This window comes from Triticum dicoccoides, chromosome 2A, assembly GCF_002162155.2.
Source record: "Triticum dicoccoides isolate Atlit2015 ecotype Zavitan chromosome 2A, WEW_v2.0, whole genome shotgun sequence".
Lineage (NCBI taxonomy): Eukaryota > Viridiplantae > Streptophyta > Magnoliopsida > Poales > Poaceae > Triticum > Triticum dicoccoides.
The window spans coordinates 527,142,558-527,159,172 of record NC_041382.1 but is presented as its reverse complement, the minus strand read 5'-3'; positions in this window follow the sequence as shown (position 1 = coordinate 527,159,172).

Sequence of the window (16,615 nt, the reverse complement as noted above, 5' to 3'; positions counted from 1 at the left end):
TTTGAAATAGAGATAAATAATATTATGAGTGGCATACTTTCATTGTCAACATAACACCAAGAGATCTCGTTATCTTCCATGCTACACACATTATAGGTGGTTCCCAAACAGAATGGTAAAGTTTATACTCCCCCACCACCAACAAATATCAATCCATGGCTTGTGCGAAACAACGGGTGCCTCCAACTAACAACAATCCTGGGGGAATTTTGTTTGCAATTATTTTAATTTCAGCATGGGACTCAGCATCCCGGTTACTAGCCATTTTCTCGTGAATGATGAGTGGAGTCCACTCATCTTGAGAATAACCCACCTAGCATGGAAGATATAGACATCCCTAGTTGATACATGAGCTATTCGAGCATATATAACAGAATTTCATTTGAAGGTTTAGAGTTTGGCACATACAAATTTACTTGGAACAGTAGGTAGATACCGCTTATAGGAAGGTATGGTGGACACATATGGAACAACTTTGGGGTTTCTGGAAGTGAATGCACGAGTTGTATTCCCACTTAGTACAAATGAAGGCTAGAAAAAGACTGGGAAGCGACCAACTAGAGAGTGACAACAGTCATGAACATGCATTAAAATTAATCAACACTGAGTGCGAGCATGAGTAGGATATAATTCACCATGAACATAAATATCGTGGAGGCTTTATTGATTTTGCTTCAACTACATGCATGAACATGTGCCAAGTCAAGCCACTCAAATCGTTCAAAGGAGGATACCACCCTATCATACCACATCACAACCATTTTAATAGCATGTTGGCACACAAGGTAAACCAGTATAAACTCCTAGCATTACATGAGCAACTATAATCTCTAATTGTCATTGCAAACATGTTTCATTCATAATAGACTAAATCAGCAATGATGAACTAATCATATTTACAAAAACAAGATAGGTCGAGTTCATACCAGCTTTTCTCATCTCAACCAGTTCATCATATATCGTCATTATTGCCTTTCACTTGCACGACTGAACGGTGTGGATAATAATAATAGTGCATGTGCATTGGACTAAGCTGGAATCTTCAAGCATTTAATACAAGGGAGAAGACAAGGTAATATGGGCTCTTGGTTAAATCAACAATAATGCATATGAGAGCCACTCAACATTTTCATCATGGTGTTCTCCTCTCGACCCCCATAGAAAAGAAATAAAACTATTTACACGGGAAAGCTCCCAACAAGCAAAAGATGAACGAGAAATCTTTTTGGGTTTTCTTTTAATTACTATTACTACAGGCATGGAAAGTAAACTAGCTAAAATCTACAACTAATTTTTTTTGGTTTTTCTTAAGGTTTCTCAAACACACAAGTAGAAGGCTTAGAAAAGAAAATAAACTAGCATGGATAGCACAATGAAAAAGTATGAGCACCAACAACTCGCATGAGTGTATGAACATGAATGTAATGTCGGTGAGAAATACGTGCTCCCCCAATCTTAGGGTTTTGGCCTAAGTTGATCTAGGGTCATGGCTCAAAGGTGCCCTCTCCGGTGTACGGAGGAGTGTCCTCTGGGTGCCACTGGTTGGCGATCTCCTCCGGATCCCACTGATAAACAGACTATCGATAAGGGTCAAGGGGTGGATCCGGCTCAGGCTCTAGAGTTGGTGTCAGGCTCTAGTATGCATAAATGGTCTCCGGCAAGATGGGGTACGTGCCTTAAAATATGTTAAACAAGGAGGGCGCGGACAAGGTAATAACCTCATAGTGAGTTTTGCCAAAAATCAAATTATACTTAAGCAATTTCTTCTTATTTTTAACAATAAAGTCATGTGCTACCATACTCTTATAATCTAGAAAAACAGGAGGCAACAAGTTTTCTTCTTTCTCATAATGCCTAATAGGTATCTCAAAGTGTGCAGCAAGGCGCGAAGCAAAGATGCCGCCGAAGATGGGGCCCTTTGTATGGTTCAGACTTAATGGTTTAGCAATAATAGCGCCTAAACTAAAAGTTGTATCATGAAACAAAGGATGGCGCAAAATAACAATATCAGGAGCACTACGATTTCCACTGTTCTTGAGACCAATCAAGCATCTACTAGCAAATATTGCAAAGTAACGTAGAATAGGAAAATGTATGCTAGTAATTCTTGCATCGGAAACTTTCCTCGTTTCCCCTACAAAAATTTCATCAATAAATCCCTTCACATCATTACGGTGTGGTTCCTCAATGCTACCCACAAAGGGTATCTTGCAGACCCGACAAAATCATGGAGTGACATCTCCTTAACCTCATCATATAAATGAAACTCCACTGAAGGTGGCAATTTCTTAGCATGAAAATAAAAATTTTGCATGAAAATATTAGTGAGTAGGAGATACTGTTCGCACTAGTCGTGGAGGAAGCCGGTGAGACCTGCATTCTCAGCCAAGTGATAAAAATCATCATAAATTTTGGCTGCCCTCAAGAACTCATCACAAGGCCATTCACACAGCCGAACCTCCGCAGTGCGAGGAATGTTATATTGGGCTTCTTATTCTCTTCACTTTGCTTATCCTTCAAGCTTCGGCTCGAAGAGCCCCTCAACAATCTCTTCCTCATTTTCTTTCTCTGAAAAATTTCTGAAATTTTTAGTGACTCAAAATAAAAGTGAACCAAACTCAACAAGATTAATAGCAACTACTCCTACAAGTGCCTAGAGGCTATATCATACACTAAAACTACTTTGGACCATATAAAATTGACATGCAAGCTCAAGAACAGGGTCACCTTAGCAGCAAAACTTTGCAATAAATAAAGCACTAGAACAAAAACTAATTGGACCATTGGAGGAGTCACATTCGAAGAACAATCCCCCAAAACAGTTTTGTGAATGAAGCTTTGAGCAAGGAGATCAAAAATGGCAGCAAGATGAGCTAGAACTCGGGTTTGAGCTATGGGATGATTTTTTCTGGAGGAAGACGAAGTGTGTGGGTGCTGGAATAAGTGGACGGAGCCCACGTGGGATCCACGAGGCAGGGGGTGCGCCCTAGACCCTCGTGGCCAGGTGGTGTGGCCCCTTGGTGTGTTCTCAGTGCCAATAATTCTTAAATATTCTACAAAAAATCATATTTCATTTTCAGGACATTTGGAGAACTTTTATTTTCGAGATATTTTTTATTGCAAGGATAATTCAGAAAATAGGAAGAAAATACTATTTTTGCTTTATTTAATCTAAATAACAGAAAGTAAAAGGAGGGTACAGGGGGTTGTGCTTTCTAACTTCATCCATCTCATGCTCAAGTCTTGTTAACAAACTCTTTCTGAATAACATGAAACCGGAGAATTTTCGAATAACACTAAGTTACCTCAACGGGGATATGCATGTCCCCAACAATAAGAATATCATATTTCTTCTTGACAGTAGGAAGAGGGAATTCAAAACCTCCAATAGTAATCGTTGAAATTTTTCCAATAGAATTGATAGTGTTGACTTGAGGTTGTTTCCTCGGAAAGTGCACCGTATGCTCATTACCATTAACATGAAAAGTGACATTGCCTTTGTTGCAATCAATAATAGCTGCTGCAGTATTCAAAAAGGGTCTACCAAGGAGAATCGACATACTATCATCCTCGGGAATATCAAGAATAACAAAGTCCATTAAGATAGTAACGTTTGTAACCACAACAGGTACATCCTCACAAATACTGACAGGTATAGTACTTGATTTATCAGCCATTTGCAAAGATACTTCAGTAGGTGTCAACTTATTCAAATCAAGTCTACGATATAAAGAGAGAGGCATAACACTAACACCGGCTCCAAGATCACATAAACCAGTTTTAACATAGTTTCTTTTAATGGAGCATGGTATAGTTGGTATTCCTAGATCTCCTAGTTTCTTAGGTATTCCACCTTTAAAAGTATAATTAGCAAGCATAGTGGAAATTTCAGCTTCTGGTATCTTTCTTTTATTTGTAACAATATCTTTCAGATACTTAGCATAAGGATTCATTTTAAGCATATCAGTCAAACGCATACGCAAAAAGATCACTACAACAAAAACCTCCCTACAGCAACGGATATCTAGCAACGATGATGGCATATGTGTTGTTCGGCTAAACCTCCCACCTCCCATGATGATGCATATCCATATCCACAGAGGTATCGAGTCCACCTCCACTTTATGTGCACCTGCTCCCCGCAAATAGCACGCAGCCCAACAGAGTTGCAAAAAAGGGCAGATCTTTCTCGCCGCCGATTCCTCTCTCTCACCGGCCGTACTCCCCCAACCTCTCTGCTCGGATCCTCTGGTGCAGCTACATTCTCCGCGCCCCCTCCATGCGCTCCCGCATCAGCCCAGTCGCCATGGGTCACCAGCACGGCTCCCGACCCTCATCTAATCTGACGACCGGACGGACCGGCGTCTCCGCACACGCGCGGCTGCTGGCTTGGGGTCGACGGTGCTGCTCCCTCCGCCCAGGCTACACCGACCTCGGGTAAGGCACTCATCCCCTCTACTCTCTTACCATTCCCGCTGCTGACCACCTACATGACCACCGCGCCTCACGCATGAGCCCGAGGGCGGGACACACACCATGCACATCGCCTCCGTGCCTCTTCCCCTGGTGTCTTACTACTTCCTCCAGATGTTCGACACGACCGCCTGATCCTCTGCTACGGCCGGCGGCCAACGCGGTTCCCCGAAGCACCGCCTCAGCATCCCTCTCCCAACCACGATGGGGTTCTTGACTGTGCCTCCAGCTCTGCGAAGGACCATCACGATTGTGTGTTCCTCTCCTAATTAAAATCCTGGTACATATTCTCTGCCGATTCATGTGCAAGTAGTGTATATTCCTATTCTGGTTGATATGCAAGTAATGTGTGCTCATTGGAAGTTGATGAGTATTTGTCAGATATAAAGAGTGGGAAGCAGCACAATGAACTGCAGTCGAGTTTTAGAAATAATTGTTCGTATAATCAAATTGAGGATTGTTCATCTTCAGAGGTGAACTATTATTAGGAAAATGTTCACAATGAACTCTATTTTAAAAGTTAACAATGAACTCTATTTTAATAGTTAACTTCTTATTAGGAAAATGTAGGTGTCACAATCCTGACCCCCCTGTTCATGTTAGGTCTTCAAGGATCTGATTTAGCTTGACCATGTGCTTTTGATCCGGCGAACCACAAGCTAACAATAACCTGTTGTGTGCCTGCAGAAAATCCTCTAAGAAATATGCTTCCAACAACTGTTTATATGATCAACACGTCAGAAATAGGTACATAGCAAACAACAACATATAGGAGCTTGGTATTATATTTCTGGTCAACTCCTCTGAAATAGTTGCAAAGCAAACAACACGATGTTTATCCAAAATGGGGAACTATTTTTACGTAATGGGAACCTTGACAGTTCAGTAGTTTAGTTATTCAGGAAAAACAAAAGGACTTGGTGCTTATACGGTTAGAAGAACTCCCTTTTCTCTTTAGTGTGCATTTTCAATTAAATTAAAAGTATACGTGCATGTGCAAGTCAGCTATATACTGCCAATCACAAACTGAAAGGCTCACACCTATGAGGAAATGACATTGCCTATGGGCTCAGCATACTTAGTGCGTCAACAGGAGCAAGGATCATATTGTACATATCTGCTAGTGAATTATCGTTAAAAGTAGTAACAAAAATTCTCAATTATCAGATGAATAAATAATCTGATAGTAGTTTTCATGTGTTCTTGTAGTTTGATTGCATTTATATTCTGCTTACATGGAAGTTAACAATGGGTTATGTCATATTCAGGGGTTCTTCCTGAAGCAGTACATAGCAATCCCGAATCCTTCTCGGTAGAGTCGTGTAGAATCCAGGACAATTTCTTCTCCCCATCACTTTGGTGTCCTGTTATGGAACCAATTATACACCAGTCTTGTACATCCACTGTCCACTTATATTTTTATTTTTATTTGAGAGTCCACTTATCTTTTATGCGTACATATATTGGTAGTGTTCGTATTTAATTCATGTGCAATTCCTAGCCAGTTCCAATTTATGACGACACTCAGACAGGAATACAGGTAGAGCTACTCTTGAATCCTCTACATATATGTAATGCATGAGCGTTTGTACAGTTGGTACTTAATTTTTTCAGTTAATAAAAATATATAAAAACTATGTGTATGGGATGTCCAACAGTGGAAGAAATGTGTATGACCTATGTATAGCTCTAGATCATAGCTTTAAATAGCCGGATATAGCCCCGCTATAGCCCAGCTATAGCTGTTTTTATGGGTCGCCGCTAAATGCCATAGCCCGCTATTTAAAACATTGCTCTAGATATCCCTTTGATTTTCAGTACAAAATATCATGATGTACTCAAGTGAATGGGGCATATTTTAAAAGTGGTTTATGGAGCAAAATAACTATTATGTAGGTACGCTATATTCGTTATACATAGACTATGCTTAGATTGCATTGTGCAACTTGTACATGTATATGTCTTCATAGGTAATTCCATTCAGCATGCATGAACAACAATTTGAGAATGGCACCAAAACAACCTATAAACTGTATATTGTTATTGGTGTGCTATCTTATTTTATTGATTCTTATATTAGGCGCTCAAGGCTTCCTATACATCAAATGAGTGCCTACAATAACCAGAGGTAAAATCATTTTAGTCATCACCCCTCCATAGACCATGTTTTGATTGTATTCTCATTGCATCTTCAAACTTTTGGAAATATATGTTCAGTTGATATGGCGACTCAAAGATGTCGGATGTATTGGTCATGTAGCTGGATTAGTTATCTCATGGCCTTCAACCTTTGTATGTGACTTATCCTTTTTATTGCTGTATTGAGCTGATTTTTTATTTATTTCTCTAATGATACATTACCTATGTCTCTTTTTTGTTGTTGTACATTGAAGATAAATGGATGGTGCACGACTGAGTTAATTGCAAGGTGGAGAATGGGGCTGCTACCATATAGATTTAAGTTAATGTTATAGAATGTCATTTTCATGCTCAATGTACAGAAGTCATGTATATCTCAATGTACAGAAATCATGTATATGTATTCTTTGGATTACATTCCATCTAAGGCAACTGACTCGATTTAATATATGAGATCTTTCTGTTTTATGGATTGTTGCTTGTGTGCACTATCGATGTTGATCTAGTAACTATTATTGGTAGTATATAAAATACTACTAATTTTTCATGCTAAATCGGTTTGTGTAGGTTACCACCAATGCATATGAAGTGTTGTTAGGATGCAACTATATAGGTTGCTATCTTGCAATGTTTCCTCATGTAGATTACCAACGCAACTATATCCGTTGTTGTAGACCCTAGCAACGCCACCAATGACAACGCATACTAATCCGTTGGTGTAGACCTTAGCAACGGTTATATGGACATACGACAATGCATTGATCCATTGCTAAAGGGGGGGTTCCTCTTGTAGTGGATAGGTCTAATCATTTTAGCAAAGCGCTCAAAATCCTCATCATCCTTTTTCTTGGATTGTTTAGGAGGAAAAGGCATGGGTTTCTGAACCCATGGTTCTCTTTCTTTACCGTGCTTTCTAGCAACGAAGTCTCTCTTATCATAACGTTGATTCTTAGGTTGTGGGTTATCAAGATCAACAACAGGTTCAATCTCTACATCATTGTTATTGCTAGGTTGAGCATCAACATGAACATCATCATCAACATTGTCACTGGGTTCATGTTTATTACCAGATTGTGTTTCAGCATCAGAAATAGAAATATCATTGGATTCTCAGGTGTGTCAACAAGGTTCACTAGAAGCATGCAAAGTCCTATCATTTTTCTTTTTATTCTTTTTAGAAGTACTAGGTGCATCAATATTAGTTCTTTGAGAATCTTGCTCAATTCTCTTAGGGTGGCCCTCGGGATACAAAGGTTCCTGAGTCATTTTACTACATCTAGTCACAACTCTAACAACATTTTCATTTTTCTCATTATTTAATTCATTGAGCAAATCATCTTGTGCTTTAAGCACTTGTTCTACTTGAGTGGTAACCATAGAAGCATGTCTACTAGCAAGTTTAACTTCACCTTTAACTCTAGACATATAATCATTCAAGTGTTCAATCATATAAGCATTATGTTTCAATTGTCTACCAACATAAGCATTCAAGTCTTCTTGTTTAACAATAAAATTATCAAACTCATCCAAGCATTGTCTAGCAAACTTAGTAGAAGGGATTTCAACCTTATTAAATCTATAGAGAGATTTTACCTTTACTACCTGTGTCGGGTTATCAAGACCATGTGTTTCTTCAATAGGTGGTAAATTCTTAACATCTTCAGCTTTAATACCTTTTTCTTTCATAGATTTCTTTGCCGCTTGCATATCTTTAGGACTGAGAAATAGAATACCCCTTTTCTTCGGAGTTGGATTAGGAGTTGGTTTAGGAAGTGTCCAATCATTATAATTACTCAACATATTATTCAATAGCAATTCAGCTTGATCAACAGTTCTTTCCCTGAAAACACGACCAGCACAACTATCCATGTGGTCTCTAGAAGCATCGGTTAGTCCATTATAAAAGATATCAAGTATTTCATTTTTCTTGAGAGGATGATCAGGCAAAGCATTAAGTAATCGGAGAAGCCTCCTCCAAGCTTGTGGGAGACTCTCTTCTTCAATTTGCACAAAATTATATATTTCCCTTAAGGTAGCTTGTTTCTTATGAGCGGGAAATATTTAGCAGAGAAGTAATAAATCATATCCTGGGGACTATGGACACAACCAGGATCAAGAGAATTAAACCATATTTTAGCCTCACCCTTTAATGAGAACGGAAATAACTTAAGGATATAATAGTAATGAATTTTTTTCTCATGAGTGAATAGGGTGGCTATATCATTCAATTTAGTAAGATGTGCCACAACCATTTCAGATTCATAGCCATAAAACGGATCAGATTCAACCAAAGTAATTATCTTAGGATCGACAGAGAAATCATAATCCTTATCAGAAATACAGATAGGTGAAGTAGCAAAAGTAGGGTCATATTTCATTCTAGCATTCAAATATTTTTCTTTCAGCTTAGCTAACAGTTTCTTAAGATCATATATATCTTTGCAAGCTAAAAGATCTCTAGCAATTTCTTCATCCATAAAATAACCCTTAGGCACATCAGGCAATTCATACCTAGGGGGAGAAGCTTCATCATCACTTTCATCTGTATTATTAGTTTCACTATTTTCATTCTCTCTAACCCTAGCAAGTTGTTCATCAAGAAATTCACCTAATGGCACAGTATTATCAAGCATAGAAGTAGTTTCATCATAAGTATCATGTAATGCAGAAGTGGCATCATCAATAACATGCGACATATTAGAATCAATAGCAGGAGTAGGTGTCGCAAGTTTACTCATAACAGAAGGTGAATCAAGTGCAGAGCTATTGCCAGATTTTTACCTCCCCTCATAGTTGAGGGATAAATCTTGGTTTTTTTGTCTTTCAAGTTCCTCACAGTGATCAGCACATATAAATCCCAAGTGACTCAAAGAATAGAGCTATGCTCCCCGGCAACGGTGCCAGAAAATAGTCTTGATAACCCACAAGTATAGGGGATCGCAACAGTTTTTGAGGGTAGAGTATTCAACCCAAATTTATTGATTCGACACAAGGGGAGCCAAAGAATACTATCAAGTATTAACAGTTGAGTTGTCAATTCAACCACACCTGAAAGACTTAATATCTGCAGCAAAGTATTTAGTAGCAAAGTAATACGAAAGTAACAGTAATGGTGGCAAAGGTAATAGTAGCAGTTTTGTAGTAATTGTAACAGTGGCAACAGAAAAGTAACTAAGCAAAGGTCAATATTTGAAAAGCTCATAGGCATTGGATCAGTGATGGATAATTATGTCGGATGCGATTCCTCATGCAACATTTATAACATAGGGTGACACAGAACTAGCTCCAGTTCATCAATGTAATGTAGGCATGTATTCCGAATATAGTCATACGTGCTTATGGAAAAGAACTTGCATGACATCTTTTGTCCTACCCTCCCGTGGCAGCGGGGTCCTATTGGAAACTAAGGGATATTAGGTCCTCCTTTTAATAGAGTACCGGACCAAAGCATTAACACTTAGTGAATACATGAACTCCTCAAACTACAGTCATCACCGGGAGTGGTCCCGATTGTAGTCACTTCGGGGTTACCGGATCATAACACATAGTAGGTGACTATTTACTTGCAAGATAGGATCAAGAACTCACATATATTCATGAAAACATAATAGGTTCAGATCTGAAATCATGGCACTCGGGCAGTAGTGACAAGCATTAAGCATAGCAAAGTCATAGCAACATCAATCTCAGAACATAGTGGATACTAGGGATCAAACCCTATCAAAACTAACTCGATTACATGATAAATCTCATCCAACCCATCACCGTCCAGCAAGCCTATGATGGAATTACTCACGCACGACAGTGAGCATCATGAAATTGGTGATGGAGGAAGGTTGATGATGACAACGACGACGGATTCCCCTCTCTGGAGCCACGAACGGACTCCAGATCAGCCCTCCCGAGAGAGATTAGGACTTGGCGGCGGCTCTGTATCGTAAAACGCGATGAATCCTTCTCTCTGATTTTTTTCTCCCCGAACGTGAATATATAGAGCTGGAGTTAACGTAGATGGAGCCTCAGGGGGGGGCATGAGGTAGGGGGCACGCCCTAAGGGGGTGGGCGCGCCCTCCACCCTCGTGGACAGGGTGTGGGCCCCTGTTGTTGATTCTTTTGCCAGTATTTTTTATAAATTCCAAAAATATTCTCCGTGAAGTTTCAGGTCATTCCGAGAACTTTTATTTCTGCACAAAAATAACACCATGGCAATTCTGCTGAAAACAGCATCAGTCCAGGTTAGTTCCATTCAAATCATGCAAGTTAGAGTCCAAAACAAGGGCAAAAGTGTTTGGAAAAGTAGATACGTTGGAGACATATCAATGCCACTTCTGCTATGTATGATGCTTATGATGAAACTACTTCTATGCTTGATAATATTGTGCCATTAGGTGAATTTCTTGATGAACAACTTGCTAGGGTTAGAGAGAATGAAATTATTGAAACTGATAATATTGATGAAAGTGATGATGAAGATTCTCCCCCTAGATATGAATTGCCTGAGGTGCCTGAGGGTTATGTTATGGATGAAGAAACTGCTAGAGACCTTTTTTCTTGCAAAGATAGATACGATCTTAAGAAACTGTTAGCTAAGCTGAAAGAAAAATCTTTGAATGCTAGAATGAAATATGGCCCTGCTTTTGCTACTTCACCTATCTGTATTTCTGATAAGGATTATGATTTCTCTGCCGGTCCTGAGTTAATTACTTTGGTTGAATCTGATCCTTTTTATGGCTATGAATCTGAAATGGTTGTGGCACATCTTACTAAATTGAATGATATAGCCACCCTATTCACTCATGAGGAAAAAATTCGTTGCTATTATATCCTTAAGTTATTTCCGTTCCCATTAAAGGGTGATGCTAAAACATGGTTTAATTCTCTTGCTCCAGGTTGTGTGCATAGTCTCCAGGATATGATTTATTACTTCTCTGCTAAATATTTCTCCGCTCATAAGAAACAAGCTGCCTTAAGGGAAATATATATATAATTTTGTGCAAATTGAAGAAGAGAGTCTCCCACAAGCTTCGGGGAGGCTTCTCCTATTACTTAATTCTTTGCGTGATCATCCTCTCAAGAAAAATGAAATACTTGATATCTTTTATAATGGACTAACCGATGCTTCCAGAGACCACCTGGATAGTTGTGTTGGTTGTATTTTCAGGGAAAGAAAAGTTGAGCAAGCTGAATTGCTATTGAATAATATATTGAGTAATGATAATGATTGGACACTTCCTGAACCAACTCCTAAGCCAACTCCTAAGAAAAGGGGTATTCTATTTCTCAGTCCTAAAGATATGCAAGAGGCAAAGAAATCTATGAAAGAAAAGGGTATTAAAGCTGAAGATGTTAAGAATTTACCACCTATTGAATAAATACATGGTCTTAATAACCCGACACACATAGTAAAGGTAAATTCTCTCTATAGATTTGATAAGGTGATATTCCTCGTAATAAATCTGCTAGCCAATGCTTGGATGAGTTTGATAATTTTATTGTTGAACAAGAAAAATTCGATGCTTATGTTGGTAGACAATTGAAACGTAATGCTTATATGGTTGAACACTTAAGTGATTATATGTCTAGAGTTAAAGGTGACCTTAAACTTATTAGTAAACATGCTTCTATGGTTAACACTCGGGTAGAACAAGTGCTTAAAGCACAAGATGATTTTCTCAATGAATTAAATAATAAGAAAAATGGTAATGTTATTAGAGTTATGACTAGAGGGGGTCGAATGACTCAGGAACCTTTGTATCCTGAGGGACACCCTAAGAGAGTAGAGCAAGATTCTCAGAGAACTAATGTTGATGCACCTAGTCCTTCTAAGAAGAAAAAGAAAAAAGATAGGACTTTGCATGCTTCTAGTGAACCTGTTGTTGACACACCTGAGAATCCCAATGATATTTCTATTTCTGATGCTGAAACACAATCTGGTAATGAACATGAACCTAGTGATAATGATGATGTTCATGTTGATGCTCAACCTAGCAATAACAATGATGTAGAGATTGAACCTGCTGTTGATCTTGATAACCCACAATCGAAGAATCAACGTTATGGTAAGAGAGACTTCGTTGCTAGGAAGCACGATAAAGAAAGAGAACCATGGGTTTAGAAACCCATGCCTTTTGCTCCTAAACCATCCAAGAAAAAGGATGATGAGGATTTTGAGCGCTTTGCTGAAATGATTAGACCTATCTTTTTGCGTATGCATTCGACTGATATGCTTAAAATGAATCCTTATGCTAAGTATATGAAAGATATTGTTACAAAAAAAGAATGATATCGAAAGCTGAAATTTCCACCATGCTTGCCAATTATACTTTTAAAGGTGGAATACCAAAGAAACTAGGAGATCCAGGAGTACCAACTATACCATGCTCCATTAAAAGAAACTATGTTAAAACTTCTTTATGTGATCTTGGAGCCGGTGTCAAAACCGGCGGATCTCGGGTAGGGGGTCCTGAACTGTGCGTCTAAGGCGGATGGTAACAGGAGGTGGGGGACATGATGTTTACCTAGGTTCGGGCCCTCTTGATGGAGGTAATACCCTACGTCCTGCTTGATTGTTCTTGATGATATGAGTATTACAAGAGTTGATCTACCACGAGATCGTAGAGGCTAAACCCTAGAAGCTAGCCTATGGTATGATTGTATGTTGTCCTACAGACTAAACCCTCTGGTTTATATAGGCACCGGAGGGGTCTAGGGTTACACAAGGTCGGTTACAAGGGAGGAGATATACATATCCGTATTGCCTAGCTTGCCTTCCACGCCAAGTAGAGTCCCATCCGGACACGGGACGAAGTCTTCAATCTTGTATCTTCATAGTCCAACAGTCCAGCCAAAGGGTATAGTCCGGCTGTTTGGAGACCCCCTAATCCAGGACTCCCTCAGTAGCCCTTGAACCAGGCTTCAATGACAACGAGTCCGGCGCGCAGTATTGTCTTCGGCATTGCAAGGTGGGTTCTTCTCCAAATACTTCATGGAAGATTTTTGAACACAAGGATAGTGTCCGGTTCTGCAAAACAAGTTCCACACCCCACCGTAGAGAGAATAATATTTCCATAAATCTAATCTGCTGACACGTTTTGGTAGCACAACATCACGTCGCGGCCTAGTCCTTATCTGAACCGTTTTCCTCAACCAGCGTTGTGCATATTGCGAAGCGGTTTTTCTGTCACGTCTTGTCAAAGCAGAGATCGTGTCCCCCTTATTACGGGATTCTCATCAGTACGGACGTGGGTAACCCAACCGTGCCTGTTGGTATGACTCCTAGATCTTGGGCAAGTCCAGAACGGCCACGAGGAGGACGCTTGATATTCACCCTCTTTATAAAGAGGATGAGGCCTTTTCTTTTTTCCCTCCTGTGCTCAATCGAATCCTTCCCTCGCCTCAAGTTCAAACACCCAAAGCTCATGTCAGGCGCTTCAGACCTTCAACTATGTCCGGATCCAACCTTCAAGGTGGGTGGATGCCTTCCTATGTCACAGAGGAGGACATCAAGAAGCTGAGAGAGGCCAGATATCTGACCGCCGAAATTTCGCATAGGTTGCTTGCCCGAGGGCAGGTCATCCCTACTCCCGAACCCACCGAGAGTGTCGTGTTCATCTCCCACTTCCTCCGAGGGCTAGGCCTTGCTCTAGATCCCTTTGTTAGGGGTCTTATGTTCTATTATGGGCTGGATTTCCATGATCTGGCCCCGGATTCCCTTCTTCACATCACGTCATTTATTGTCGTATGTGAGGCCTTCCTCCGCGTTACCCCTCACTTCGGCCTATGGCTCAAGACCTTTGTCAGGACCCCGATTCCAAGTCACATCGATCTAGCCGGTAACACCTCATATCACTTTGCCGCCTCACATACGGTATTCCCACGGGTGTCGCCTTACCATGGCCCGGGACCGTTTGCGCCTTTTGGCTCACGTATATGATAATGTCGCTAGCATCCATATGACAGAGAACCCGGGCCGACATGGCTAGTCGTGAACCCAAAGCGGCACTAACCTATGGGGACAGGCATACATGAATACCATCGAGCATGTCGGTCAGCAGCGTGTGAATCCGGGCTATAGCACTGGGCTAACAGGACTCCGGGAACCCAGGCTGTAGCAGGCTAGGCAGGACTCCGGATGTCACCGCGTGACATTTCCCCGAAGGGACAGACACAGGAACGAAGTGAAACACATCCCGGCCAGTCAAGTGATCTGAGCAGTAGTGCTGGGCTAGCAGGACTCCGGTGAACCGGGCTGTAGCGGACTACTATGGCTCAAGGAAGCACTAGACTACATTTCCCCATAAGAGAGGCTGCTAAGGATAAACAACTAGATTGTCGGATCCCACACATACCAAGCATTTCAATCATACACACAATATGCTCGATATGTGTAAATACAACATGGCATCACAACATAACTCTATGACTCAAAGTATTTATTCATTAGGCTCCGAGGAGCGAGAGAGTGGGATTGTATCGGAATGAACAAGGGTGTTTTGCTTGCCTGGCACTTCTGAAGATAGTATAGCTCTTCATCGGTGTCATCGAATTCATCGCTGGATCAACATCTACTAAGGGGGGGACAAACACTGGCAAACAAGAGGGAACATAATCAATGCAATGCAACAATATGATGCATGCTATGACATGGCAACATGAATGTGTTTTGGGCTAATGCAAGCTAGAACAGATTGGAATGAGTCCATTTGAACCAAGGATTCAAATGCAAACCCATTTCATGAAATCATATTAGTGCATTAACTTGTTTCACCTAACCAGCAAGGTTAAAGTGTTCTAACATGCATGAAACCAGTACAGATGGATAGATTGAATTTTTCTGATAATTTTTCATATATAATTTATTTCATTTAGAGTTATGGTTGATTTTCTATGATTTTTAGAAGTTTTGGACATTTTCTGAAATAAATAAATCATTTAAGATTTATTTAAATTCCAGAAAGCATTACTGCGTCAGCCTGACGTCAGAATGATGTCAGCAGGTCAACAGGGGCTGGTCAGGGTCAAACCTGACCAGTGGGACCCACTGGTCAGTGACTCAGTCCACTAACTGAGTTAGTTAGTGTTAAACTAACCCTAACCAGGCTGTTAGCAGGGCGGGGCCCGCATGTCAGTGTCTACTTTAGTTAACTAAATTAGTTAGCTCTAATTAATCTCGAGTTAACTAATTAGGGGCTTGGGCCCACATGTCAGAGGCTAACTAAACTAACTAAATAAATTAACACTAACTTGGGTTAATTAGCAGGGCTGGCCCCACGCATCAGTGACCCAGGGTGGTCAAACCCTGGTCAGACGGGGTCAAACCCCCGGGTCAACTCAGTCAAACCTGCCGGCGACTAACCCCCGGCGAGGTCCGAGACGGCGGCGATGCGCGGAATCGCAGCACAGGCCACGGTTTGAGGCGCGGATGGCACCGTTGGGACCCTGAGCCTCATCCACGTCGGCTGGTGCTAGCAGGGTCGCCGGAGACGACCTAGATCGATGGCGGTGTCCGCTTCCGCGGCGGCCAGAGTTCGGTGAAGATGGACAACGTGCTACGGTGCACGGGAGGACGAGTGGGTAGGTGTTCTGGGTTCCTGGGAACGCGCTGAGGACGAAAACATGCTCTGACGCGACGTTTGCGGGCTCTAGCCATGGCGGCGACATGGCCGGCGGCGAGCAAGCTTTCGGGCAGGGTGGTGGAGCTAGCTAGGGTGCAAATTAGGCAACGGGGCATGGGGAAACGGTGCATCGACTCACCGCTGTTCTTCTAGTGCTGCTGTCGAGGCAGGGGAGGCACGGGGTCCGGCGAAGCGACGACGAGGTCGCCGGCGGCCGAAGGTTGAAGAAGAGCTCGAAGGCGATGCTACAGGGCTTCTGGCGGGGCGTGGTTTGGTGAGGGGGTCGAGGACGATGTCACGGGACTCGTGGGCACAACCGAGGGGCGAGGGGGTAGCTGTGGCCGTGGTGGTTCTCGTCGGCGGCGGCGGCCGCGTTCGGTGGTGCGAGG